The 13,828-nt window shown below is 42.7% G+C and overlaps 1 protein-coding gene across 1 annotated transcript in view; it reads right to left on the reverse strand.

Annotated features, from left to right (window-relative positions):
* MSANTD3 (Myb/SANT DNA binding domain containing 3) overlaps window positions 1-136 on the reverse strand; it is a 26,164-nt gene extending 26,028 nt beyond the window's left edge. Inside the window, exon 1 of the mRNA XM_025360001.1 lies at window positions 31-136. The gene's annotated coding sequence lies outside the window, so the exon portion shown is untranslated. The remainder of the gene's footprint in view (window positions 1-30) is intronic.
* Between the last annotated feature and the right edge of the window lie 13,692 nt (window positions 137-13,828).

Genomic DNA, 13,828 nt, shown 5'->3' on the forward strand with positions numbered 1-13,828 from the left:
GGGGGCCGGCGAGGCGCGAGCGCGGGCGGCCTGGGTTCCTCCGGCGAGCAGGGCGGCCAGGGGGGCCGCGGGCTCCCGAGCGCCGGGCGGCGGCGGCGCGCCCCCGGCCGGCCAGGCCCCGCCGCGCGCGCCGCGGCCACAAAGCCCGGACGCCGCCGCCCTCTCGCGGACCGCCCGCCGCTTGCCGGTCCGTAGGCGCCGCCGAGGACAGCGGGAGCGCGGCCCCGCGCCAGTCCCCACTTCCCCGAGCTGCGGCCGCCGGCCTCCCGGGGACTGGGGCGGGGCACGGGGTGCCCCCCGCCCACCTGCCCGTCCGCACAGACCCCGCTCCTGACATCCTCGGGCTGAAGTCCCCGTACTGATTTAGTTGCCTTTTCCCCCCACCTTTGCAGAGGCGCTCCTGAAGGGGCCCGAAAAACTGTTTTATTTCTATTAACAACAGAAGAATACATTTGTCACACGGGATTCGGCGGCCATGGGCACGAGTTAGTTCAGTCCAGGTCCCCCGACTGAAATAGGCCCTTTTCTTTTAGGGCTCCTTGATACTTGGGACAGCCAGTCCCCCTATGCTGAGTTTATCATAGACTTCTGTTAATTTGCGGAATGTGCCTTCCCCAGGACAGCGACTGTACTCACTGGAGCCCAGGACCTCTCTTGGACACTGTGCTGACTCAGTTGGAATTAATGCGTGTGTAAATGCATGCACAACGGCTCAAACTGTCGGGACAAGCCACCCTTTGCCCCTTCCGCAAACAGAGTTGGCTGAATGTTTCTTTTGCCCTGGATTCATTGGGAAGATTCCAAGCCCAGAGAAAGGTAGAGAGGGCTTTTTAACTTTTTTTTTTTTTTTTTGAGGTGAAATTCACAAGACATAAACCATTTAAAAGCGAACGATTCAGTGGCATTTATTACATTCATAATGTTGAGCAACCACTACTTCTATCTAGTTCTGAAACATGGATCACTCCATTAAGCAGTAATTCCCCAGTCCCTCCTTCCTCCAGACCCTGGCAACCACTCAGCTATTTTCTGTCTCTGTGAGTTTACTTTTTCTGGATATTTCATATAAATGGAACCATACAATATGCGGCCTTTTGTGTCGTTTCTTTGACTTAGCCTGTATTTAAGATTCACCCATGTTGAGGCGTGCATCAGTACTTCATTCGTTTTTATGACTGATTAATATCCCATTGTATGTGTATATTACAATTTGTTTATTCATTCATCCCTTGATAGATATTTGGGTTATTTCCACCTTTTGGCCATTGTGAATAGTGCTGCTCTGAACATGCCTGTACACATATTTCAGTACCTGTTCCCAGTTCTTTTGGATACATACCTAGGAGTGGACTTTCTAGGTCATAGGGTAATTCTATGTTTAACTTTTCCAGGAACTGCCAAAAAGTTTTCCACAGCAGCTGAATGAATCATTTTACATTTCCACCAGCAATGTTTGAGGGTTCCAAGTTTCCACAACCTTGCCAACACTTGCAATTTTCCGTTTTTGTGTTTTATTCCTTGAACATTTTTGAGACTGTTGCTTGCCCTCCCAACTCCCACTATCCATAGCCCTAAAATAAAAGCTGATCTAGGTCTTCACTATGTTCAAAGAATCACGCAACCCTTTCTTCCCTCAAAAAACAAACCGGGACAGAAACGCCAATAAAAATAAAGACCTTAAACTAAGAGCTATACTGGTCCTCATTCTTTATTTCTTTTCTTTTCTGTCTTTTTTTTTTTTTTTTGTGAGACAGAGTCGCACTCTCGCCCAGGCTGGAGTGCAATGGTGCAATCTCGGCTCACTGCAACCTCTGCCTCCTGGGTTCAAGCAATTCTCCTGCCTCAGCCTCCTGAGTAGATGGGACTATAGGCATGTGCCACCACGCCCAGATAACTTTTGTAATTTTAGTAGAGACAAGGTTTTGCCATGTTGGCCAGGCTGGTCTCGAACTCCTGACCTCAAGTAGTCCACCCACCTCAGCCTCCCAAAGTGCTGGGATTACAGGTGTCTCATTCATTATTTTAATAATAATTTGTCTGATGGCCAGGAGGCCTTGAAATTGTCCAGAGAGCCTGGAAACTAAAATTATGCCAGGGGAGTTGCTACAACGTACTAGCAAACAAACTATGATACCACACTGAAAGCCAAGGCTATACATCATTTCCACTTGTTTTCCACTTAGTGCCATGTTATAAGTCTATGAAGATTCCCATCTTAAATGCAGATACAGTCAAGGGAAAACTATTGGGGTGTGAAATTAGGTCAATTCAGATTGGAAATTCGATTGATAAAGTGATACAGTGTGGAAAAAGCACTAGATAAACGTGAACTAAGCTCCTGAATCTCAGTTTTCTCATTTCTAAGATGGGAATATGATGCCTACCTGCCTGGGTAGATAAAAGCTTCTAGTCTTAACTTCAACAAATGGTCAGTATTATTTTATTGATTTAAATAATGATGATTGTGGCTCATGCCTGTAATCCCAGCACTTTGGGGGGGCTGAAGCATGTGGATAGCTTGAGCCTAGGAGTTGAAGACCAGCCTGTGCAATGTGGCAAAACCCCATCTCTACCAAAAATACAAAAATTAGCCAGTCTCATAACCTGGTCTCAAAATAAATAAATAAACAGATAAAAATTTAAAAATAAAAAATTTAATGCTGTAATAAATAAATAAATAATGGTGATTGACATGAGCCACATGTAGAAGTGCTGCTAAGGAGACGTGGGAAACTCATATTTAGTCATGCGTCTCTCCTCAAATTAAGAGAGCAGACTATCTTAAAAACTAATGTGGCAGGGTAACTACTCAGGCCTTCAATGTGGTGGCTGCCTTCCCAGCTCTCTCCTTGATCCCTGACTTAGTTCTGCATGCTACCTTGGACAACTTTCTTCCTCCTCCTCCTCCTCCTCCTCCTCCTCCTCCTCCTCTTCTCCTCCTCCTCCTCCTCTTCTTCTTCTTCACTTTGGATCACTTACATCAAATTAAATAGGTTTCTTGAAAACACATAGAAAACACTCAATAAATGTGAGCTATTTTATCAATAATAAAGCAATTATAGTTTCTTTGTAGAAAGTATTAACAGAAGGTCAGCATCTACACAGAGTCCAGGAAAAGAAAACCACAAAGAACTCATCCATGTGACTTGTCCCTTTTTTAAATGCTGGAGGGTCCCTTCAGGAGATCCCGCGATGGAGATGAGTGATGCATTGCACTCCACAGGTTGCTGAGACTAGCTCTACATATGGTATCTTTTTTGCTAGGATCCAGGCTCACTAAGCAGTCTTGATATAGCAGTTGATTTCAATGACTTTTTTTTTTTTCCTTTTTTATTCCTTTTAGAGACAGGGTCTTGCTCTGTCACCAAGGTCAGAATGCAGGTTGTGATCATAGCTCACTGCAGCCTCAAATTCCTGGGCTCAAGCGATCCTCCCACCTCAGCCTCCCTAGTAGCTGACACTACAGGAGCGTACCACCATGCCCAACTCATTTTTTAAATTTTTGTTTTTGTAGAGAGGGGGGTTTTTTGTTGTCCAGGCTGGTCTTGAACTCCTAAGCTTCAAGTAATCCTCCTACCTTGGGCTTCCAAAGTGCTGAAATTGCAGGCATGAGCCACTGCACCCAGCCTAGTTTCAACAAAATTTGCTTTGCTTTGCTTTGCTTTGCCTTGCCTTGCCTTGCCTTGCCTTGCCTTGCCCTGCCCTGCCCTGCCCTGCCCTGCCGTGCCCTGCCGTGCCTTGCCTTGCCTTGCCTTGCCTTTTTTTCTTTTCTTTTCTCAAGACAGAGTCTTGCTCTGTCACCCAGGCTAGAGTGCAATGGTGTGATCTCAGCTCACCACAACCTCTGCCTCCTGGGTTTAAGCAATTCTCCTGCCTCAGCCTCCTGAGTAGCTGGGATTACAGGCCACCACACCCAGCTAATTTTTTGTACTTTTAGTAGAGACGGGGTTTCACCATGTTGCCCAGGCTGGTCTCGAACTCCTGACCTCATGATCTGCCCGCCTTGGCCTCCCAATGTGCTGGGATTACGGGCGTGAGCCAACGCACCCTGCAGAACAAAATTTTCTTAAATGAGGGAAGATGCCCTGAACATCCAACTCCGAATACTCTATAGTTCTGTGATGAAAGTACAGATCTCTTTGAAAATTAATCCATTGGTGTTTAGCTTATCTATCTGTCATGATTTTAACTGGCAAATCCAGTCTCCCCAAAGTCTAATTATGTATGGATATTAGAGGCTTTTTTCATCAGGCTCTTTTGGTGGCAAGGAACAGAGACTCATCCAAACTTGCTACAGGAGAAGGCTGTTTATTGAATCTTAGGTGTTGAAAGATAGGAACCCAAATTGAGAAGGACTTTAAGGAACTTAAAAGCCACTGAGGGCTTCGTGCAGTGGCTTACGCCTGTAATCCCCACACTTTGGGAGGCAGAGGCAGGTGGATCTCTTGACCCCAGGAGTTTGAGACCAGACTGGGCAACATAGCAAAATCCCGTCTCGACAAAAAATACAAAAATGAGCTAGGCGTGGTGGGAGGCTGAGGTGGGAGGCTGAGGTGGGAGGATCATCTGAGCCCAGGGAGGTGGAGACTGCAGTTAGCTGTGATTGTGCCACAGTACTTCAGCCTGGGCCACAGAAACAGGCCCTTTTTCAAAAAGAAAAAGAAAAAAAAAAGCCACTGGAAACAGATTTTCCTCTCTCTCTCATTTGAAGTTAGTGTGTCTTTCTACGTCTCTGCCTCTCCAACTTTCTTTTTATCTCAGTTTTTTTTTTTTTTTTTTAGACGGAGTCTCACTATTTTGCCCAGGCTGGAGTGCAGTGGCATGGTCTCGACTCACTGCAACCTCCGCTCCCAGGTTCAAGCCATTCTCCTTCCTCAGCCTCCCAAGTAGCTGGGACTATGGGCATGTGCCACCATGCCCAGAAAATTTTTGTATTTTTAGTAGAGACGGGCTTTCACCATGTTGATCAGGCTGGTCTCAAACTCCTGACCTTAGATCCACCTGCCTTGGCCTCTCAAAGTGCTGGGATTACAGGTGTGAGCCACTGCGCCCAGCTGTTTCTCAGTCTTTTTGTATTGTTATACCGCTCTCCCTCTGCTTACTGATGCTGTATTTGGTCATCATAGACACTGCAGCCCAAGGTCAACAAGGAAACCTCCTCCTTGTCTCTTGGTTCATATTTACCCAGACAAAGCCTATGGGCTCAATCCATCGTTTCAAGCTGGGAAACAAGATGGCAATCTATGAATTGACTAGTTTCAGATAGAAGTCCACTTCCAATCCAATCAGCTGTTATGGGATGGAGGGGCAGTATCACCTGGTACAAAAATAGCCACCTGGTACAAACAAGGGTTGTAAGTGAGGGTATTCACCAGAAGTTGGCGTGGGTAGGTAGCTACACTGAAACCATTCTATTAATATGACCATATTTTCTGAGCCAAAAATTAGGATAAGTAATATAAAATGTATTTGGGATCCACTCTCTCATGGTAGAGGCAGTCTGAATGATGCAGTTCAGGTGCTAAAATATTGCAATTTCTCAAGTATTTTGATAGCTAATGAGAATAATGAAACAAGATCTTTGAAATTGAGACTTTCCTGGAAAATCTGTTACTATAAAATGGTAGGTGACCTGCCAGGTGCAGTGGCTTACGCCTGTAATCCCAGCACTTTGGGAGGCCGAAGTGGGCGGATCACTTGAGGTCAGGAGTTCAAGACCAGAGTGGCCAACATGGTGAAACCCTGTCTCTACTAAAAATACAAAAATTAGCCAGGCATGTTGGTGTGTGCCTGTAGTCCCAGATACTCAAGAGGCTGAGGCAGGAGAATTGCTTAAACCCGGGAGGCAGAGGTTGCAGTGAGCCCAGATCACGCCACTGCACTCCAGCTAGGCTACAGACCGAGACTTTGTCTCAAAAAAAAAAAAAAAAAAAAAAAAAAAAGTAAGTGATCTTATAAAGCAGAGTACCTACATCACAGAATTGTTGAGAGGACGAAATGAATTTATATATGTAAATCAATTTGATGTTTTCTATATAAATATTAACTATTATCATCACATATTGGAGAACTGGATACTATTTGATCTTTTGATCTGTGCTGACCCCACCAAGGTGCAGTTATCCTGTTAGGCAATTTCTGACTGCCAATCTGTCTTTTTGCAGATTTCTCTTAAATACATCAAACAACAGCCAAGCAGAAGGATAGCCTTTAGGAAGCTTCAGGAAGTAGCAGTGATGCCCTCTATGATCTTACCAATACACACATAGAGTTGATTTTCTATCTCAACATCCCCTTCCACAAGATGGAAACTATTCTTCAGATTGCCAGATATACCCAAATATCTTTTATAATAAATGGTTATTGAGAGAAATGGAAATACCTCAGCCTGCAGAATCCAGCTGTTCAGGGAGCAAATGAGAGGAGGAGCTTGGAGCACTGAATAAGAGGCTACAGTTAGAACTGTTGAGAAGCCCAAAAGCCAGAGCCAAAAAGCAACCTAGAGGAGTGGCGGGCCAGGAAGTTGTGGGGGACAGAGTCAGAATGAAATCCAGGCTGCATGAAAATTCCAGGACTCCTACATTTCAAATATCTACACCCCATCTTTTCCTGAGGGCCACTTTGTCGATTTTAAAATGGCTAGACTTACAAGGTAGTGCCACTGGACTTGCTGGTGCCAAAACAATATGATGTTGAGGTGGTTTTGGTGCACATATTCCAAGTCTGTAATACATGGACTCCGAAGTTTTTGTTTGTTTGTTTTTCTTTCCTTTTCTTTTCTTTTTTTTTTTCTTTTTTGAGACAGAGTCTTGCTCTGTCACCCAGGCTAGAGTGCAGTGGCGTGATCTTGGCTCACTCCAAGATCCTTCAAGGTGGAGGAGGCAACCTCCACCTCCCAGGTTCAAGAGATTCTCCTGCCTCAGTCTCCCAAGTAGCTGGGATTATAGGCGCATGCTACCACGCCCGGTGAATTTTTGTATTTGTAGTAGAGACGGGGTTTCACCATCTTGGCCAGGCTGGTCTCAAACTCCTGATCTTGTGATCCACCCACCTCAGCCTCCCAAAGTGCTGGAATTACAGACGTGAGCCACTGTGCTCAGCCTCTGAAGCTTTTACTACTTGTTTTTGGAGTACTTGATTACTCTAAATAATTGGTACCTCGGTGTATAATTACTTATTGCCATACAGCAAATTACTCTAATATTTAGAGGCTTAACTCAACCAACATTTATTATCTCACAGGCTCTGAAGATCAGGAAGTAGCTTAACTAAACAGTTATGCCTCGAGGTCTCTCCTAAGGTAGCCAACAAGATGTCACCTGGGGTAAGAGTCATTTGAAGTCTTGCCTGGGGTTGGAGAATAGACTTCCACGGTGGCTCCACACACACAGAGCTGTCAAGTTACCGCTGGTTTTTGGTAAGAGGGCTCAGTTGCTCTCCATCTGTCTGTTGCTGAATTAGAAACTTGAGTGAGAAGATGAGGGTAGTAGCGACTAATGTTGAAACAGCTGTGAGGGATCAAAAGCAAACTTTGTTTTTCAGACGTCAATCATCCGCGTGAGCTTCCCCATAGACTGTTTGAATAACCTCACAAAGGGGTGACTGTCTTTCCCCATAGCAAAGTATTCATAGACATATTCTAAAACCTCCTCCACACCAGATGCAGCAACTTTGTACTATGTCAGGTTGGCTAAGCTAACCTGGTACTGTTTCCCAGAATTCTGTTCCTTGTATAGTTCTGGCTTAGCCATGAACCTAAGAGACATTCTGGGTGAGATTTGGAAGGTGGAGATTTGGAAGCTGGAGACATGTCTTTTACACTCTGAAGGTCTTCCTGGGCAGTAGGCAGTGGGACATCATGTCATGATAACTGGCTAACCTTATGCCATGGGGCAGCACTGGGTCCTACAGCTCCTTTAGCTTCCCTGAGTCCTGACTCATGATGAAAGCACGAGTGTCAAGGTTAGAGTTGGTGAGAGACAGAGGCAGGTTCTAGTGTTCCTTGTGGGCCACAGTTTGTCCTCGCAGGTTTTAGTTTGTCCTTCACCTTGTCCATATTCAGTTTCCTTCCCGTCTGTCAATCTGGCCGACCTACAGCGACTTCAGGTTCAGCATTAGACTCAGAGGCAACAGCAGCCTGCACAGATTGCCACCACTGCTGATGCAAACCCGTGTTACTTTCTATAAATTTGCTTGAAACTGTTCTTTATTTCTAGAGCCGTTCTGCCACGAAGAGGCTGTGAATCCTTGGGGAAGAGGATTGATGTCTGAAAAACAAAGAGTTTGGTTTTGATCCCTAACAGCTGTTTCAACATCAGTTGCTACTACCCTCATCTTTTCACTCAAATTTCTAATTCAGCCATTGAAATTCTCGGTGTCTTTTCTAGAAAAAGACTTGCCTGTGATTACCAAGAGCCATGTTCATTGCAGCTTTGATTATGGACAATAGAGGAAGGCAGGAGGAAGGGAGAGAGAAAAGAGGGAGGGAGGGAGAGAGATAGAGAAGGAAAGCAAGAAAGAGAGAGAAAGAAAGCAAGGAGAGAGAGAGAGAGAGAAACATTGAAAACAACTTAAAGTTCATCAACAGAAAAATGCATCAATAAGCTGAAGCATTTCATAAGACTGATAAAGCATTGCATTGATGTGCATTTTTGTTGGTTTGATGATTTTTGGTTTGGTTTGGTTTGGGCAAGCCATTTTGACTCCACAGTTTTAAACCTGGTAAACATTTTAGTCCTGGGCACATTCCCACACAAGGACATGTTGGACTTTTATTTATTTATTTATTAGAGACAGGGTATCGCTGTGTTACCCAGGATGGAGTACAGTGGCACACGGCATGATCATAGCTCACTGAAGCCTCAAACTCTTAGGCTCAAGCCTCTCAAGTAGCTGGGACTGCAGGAGAGTACCACTGAGCTTAGCTGATTAAAAAAAAAAATTTAGAGATGGGGTCTTGCTATGTTGCCCAGGCTGGTATCAAACTCCTGGCCTCAAGCAATCCTCCTACCTTGGCCTCCCAATCTTCCTGCCTTTGCCTCTCAAAGTGTTGGGATTACAGTCATAAGTCACCGTGCCTGACCAGCGAAGGACGTCTTAATTTAACCTATTGTTCTTAACTCTACCACAAAATGAGCAATTAGTATATATAGACAAAGCTAAAAAAGCAAGAGACCAATGGAGGATGACAAGATGATGTTATTCTTCTGGAGCACCTGAAAGTGTTTGCTTACAGTGTTTTCATAAGTTAAGAATTAAATATATAAATATAAACTATCAGTATTGTGTCCAATTTATAATAAATATTTCTGGTAGAAAGAATTAATCCAAAATAAAATTGACAATGGCTAAAACTGCACATGGTAAATGTGCAATTTGACAAGTTGATTCTAAAATTTATCTCCAAGAGAAAATATTCAAGAATAGTGAAGAAATTTTTCAAAAGATTCAAGATGGCACTCATTCTATCAGATAGTATCCTACAAACTTATAGAAATTAAATCTGCATGTCTCTATACAAGATTAGACAATTAAACTCAAAGAATAAAATAAAGCCCTGAAAAGACTTGGACATGTAGAAATATCATACATTTAGACCACAGAGGAAAAGACTGATCAGTCTGCAAATGGAGTTGAGATAATTAATTACCTGTTTACAGAGAAAAAACATTCCTACTCTGCATCACATAAAAAGAAAGATTCCAGATGCCTTTTAAAGCTGCATGTAAAAAACATTAGCTAGGTATTAAAATAAAATACAGCACTTCTTTGTGTTATCAGAAAAGGAAATACAGACAGCAGATCCTTGAATAACGTGTCTTTCAACATCATTTTCTTCTAATTTTGATGAGAAAAAAATGTGTTTTCTTATACGCTGTTTTGCTGAAAGTTGCAGTTTCCAAGGGCCTATTGACAACATTAAGTGAGGACTTACTGTACTTTCTTATGTAAAATACTAAAAGCAAAGCCATACAGGACAAGGTTCATAAATATAACTATGTAAAAATTCATTTCTATACACATAGTGCCCAGATACTGATTTCTAATACCATTCTCCAATAAAAGGGACCAGGATTATTTGAAAAAATGGCTGATTCAAGGGCTAGGGTAGGAAACACATAAGATAAACATTGTGCATTTTGTAATGTTAGAAAGTAAGGAAGAGCTGGCTGGGTGCATTGGCTCACGCCTGTAATCCCAGCACTTTGGGAGGCCGAGGCGGTTGGATCACCTGAGGTCAGGAGTTCGAGACTAGCATGGTCAACATGGTGAAGCCCCGTCTCTATTAAAAGTACAAAAATTATCCAGGCATGGTGGCAGGGTTTGTAATCCCAGCTACTTGGGAGACTGAGGCAGGAGAATTGATTGAACCCAGGAGGCAGAGGTTGCAGTGAGCTGAGATCACACCACTGCACTCCAGCCTGGGGTACAAGAGTGAGGCTTCATCTCAAACAAACAAACAAAAAAACAAAAACAAAAGTAAAGAAGAGCTAAAATATGTACACACTTATGGGATGTGTTGAAGGGACACAGGAGTTAACTGAAGGTAGTCCTAATGGCCAAAACTAGAACCATTTGAGCAACAAAAGAAAGTAGCACTGAATTCGTTGTTGTTGTTGTTTTTTTTTTTGGAGACAGTTTCACTCTCGTTGCCCAGGCTGGAGTGCAGTGGCGTGCTTTCGGCTCACTGCCACATCCGCCTCCTGGATTCAAGAGATTCTCCTGCCTCAGCCTCCCAAGTAGCTGGGATTACAGGTGCGCACTACCACACCCAGCTAATTTTTGAATTTTCAGTAGAGACAGGGTTTCACTGTGTTGGCCAGGCTGGTCTGGAACTCCTGACCTTGTGATCCACCTGCCTCAGCCTCCCAAAGTGCTGGGATTACAAGCATGAGCCACCGCACCTGGCTGAAGTAGCATTGAATTCTTAATGTAACTCAAAGTATACAATAAATAACCATGAGTCCATACTGTACAAATAAATGATCGAATAAATAAATTAATTAAATAATAGGGAAGAGTAAGCAAATCTTCCATGCAGAAGAATTCCAAAAAAAAGCTATTCCATCCTTAAGGTGATGGAGCATAACTCCCCACCCCTTAAGTATGGATTGTGCAGTGACTTCCTTTGAAAGGATACATTATAGAAAAGGGGGAAAAAAAGAGTAACTTTACCATGGAGAGATCTGACAAATGCTATTTCAGTCAGATGATCAAGGTTAGTACCACTAGTGACAAGTCATGTTAACTGTCTGTACCCTTGAAATGGTATGATCAGAGTGATACCACTTACCTCTTCGGGTTTCCGCCCCCAAACCCAAACTCCAGTCCAGTGATTAGAAAAACACCAAACAAATCCCAACTGAGAAACATTCTACAAAACACCTAATTAGTACTCCTGAAAACATCAAGGCTATCAAAAACAATAAAAGTCTGAGAAATTTTCACAACCAAGAGGGGCACAGAAGACATGATGATTACATTTAATGTGCTATTTCAAATGGGACTGTCCAACAGAAAAAGGACATTAGGCAAAAATGAAGAAAATCTGAACAAAATATGGGCTTTAGTTAATAATAATGTATCAGTATTGGTTCATTGATTGTGACAAAGATACCATTCTAATGTAAGATATTAACAATAGAGAAACTAGGTGTGGGATATATAGGAGTACTCTGTTCTACACAGTTTTTCTGTAAATCTAAAACTACACAAAAATAAAAAGTTGATTTTTAAAAATAGGCTTATATGTTATAGACATCCTTAACAACACTAAAAGACAAAATCAAAACAATGAGATACTATTTTCAGATACTAGATTCACCAAAATTTAAAACCGGTTGGAAAAAATGGGTTCTTTCGTGGAAGTGTACATTGATAGGACCTTTTTAAAGGGCAGTTTCTCTCAAAATGTTAAAATGTGTATTCCTAGGTATCTAGAGAACTACTACTTTCACATATGGAAAAAAGGGCATGCACAAGGGTTTCCTAAAGCATCACTAAAAAAAAAAAAAAAAAAAAAAAAAAGTAAAACCTAACATCTATCCAAAAGGAAATGATTAAATAAGCTATGGAATAGTCATATTTAGAATACTGTATTTCGGCCAGGCGCGGTGGCTCACGCCTGTAATCCCAGCACATTGGGAGGCCGAGGTGGGCCGATTGCGAGGTCACGAGATCAAGACCATCCTGACTAACACGGTGAAACCCCGTCTCTACTAAAAATACAAAAAATTAGCCGGGCATGGTGGCGGGCGCTTGTAGTCCCAGCTACTCGGGAGGCTGAGGCAGGAGAATGGCGTGAACCCCAGAGGCAGAGTTTGCAGTGAGCCGAGATCGCGTCACTGCACTCCAGTCTTTTTGGAGATTCTGTCTCCAAAAAATAAAAAAAATAATAATAATTTAAAAAACCACCGTATTTCATTGACTCGAGGATGTGACCCACTATAGCCTTCATTATTTTACCCATCAAGAAATAAAAATGATCCTAATTAAGCTATGACACAAAGCTTTCTTGCCATTTATAATTTTTATTTTACACTTATTGAATAAGCTAATTAAGGCTTAAGACATATTTAATTCCATATAATCCTTATGCATAAATTAAAAGGATTCATGAAATAAATTGATTACCATATAGCTAAATCCTCTTTTCAGAGTCTGACCCTTCTGTATAATGTTTAGACTCAGAATCATCAATATGCCAGGCTGCTAACCTCCATTCTGCAAGTTCTGATGCCTACCCAGCAGGCAATGACAATTACATCACTATTGCTGCCTAGCTAGCTGTCAGCAACTGTAAGATGCATACCAATTTGAGAGACCATAAAATGTGAATTAAAAAGCGTGCCTTAGAAACGAGTATTTTGCAGCTGCTAAAGGAACTGAGGAATTGTAAATCATATTGCTAAGAAAAAATAGCAAGTTGCAAAAAATAATATGCAGTATAAGCACATTTATGGAAAAAAGTAAAACAAACCTCTATGTTTGTGGGACATTCACTGAAAATCTGGCTACTAAAATTTTCTTCCTTTTTTTTTTTTTTAAAGACAAAGTCTCTCTCTGTCTCCCAGGCTGGAGTGCAGTGGAGCGATGTCGGCTCGATGACAGGCACGCACCACCATGCCCGGCTAATTTTTTTGTATTTTTAATGGAGATGGGGTTTCACCATATTGGCTAAGTAGGTCTCAAACTCCTGACCTCAGGTGATCCATTCACTTTGGCCTCCCAAAGTGCTGGGATTACAGGCGTGAGCCACCACATCCGGCCTCAAATTTTCTATACTTGAAAATTCTATACTTTAGATACTTGAAATTATCTTTCAAGTATTTATACAATGGCACAACAAGGGGGACCTCACAGCTCCCCCTTATTGTGCTATTCTATATTTTAGACACTTGAAAAGTAACTTTCTTGTTAAGAGGTCACGTGATAAACTTCTTGTCAACGAGTAGTAGGCAGACATTCCCTTAGACTCCTTCTTTTGAATGAAAATATAAAACTTCACAAGAAGATGACTTTTGGCTTTTCTTATCTAATACATGTACACAATTCCTCGAGAAGCAGCAATCGTCTTACGACCACAAGGACAAAAGTCACATGCAGGGAGTGGTGAAGTGAAAGATAGAAGGACCCTAAGCGCCGGATGGCATTGTTGAGCTGAGCTGCCATGCACTCCCGCTGTGCGCTGCTTTCTCCTGGGCTTCTTTCCTTTCCTTTTCTTTATGTGGTAAAATATACATAAAATTTACCATTTTAACAATTTTTTTGTTTTGTTTTGGTTTGGAGGTGGAGTCTTGCTCTGTTGCCCAGGCTGGAGTGCAGTGGC

The sequence above is a fragment of the Theropithecus gelada genome, chromosome 15, assembly GCF_003255815.1.
Source record: "Theropithecus gelada isolate Dixy chromosome 15, Tgel_1.0, whole genome shotgun sequence".
Classification (NCBI taxonomy): Eukaryota; Metazoa; Chordata; class Mammalia; order Primates; family Cercopithecidae; genus Theropithecus; species Theropithecus gelada.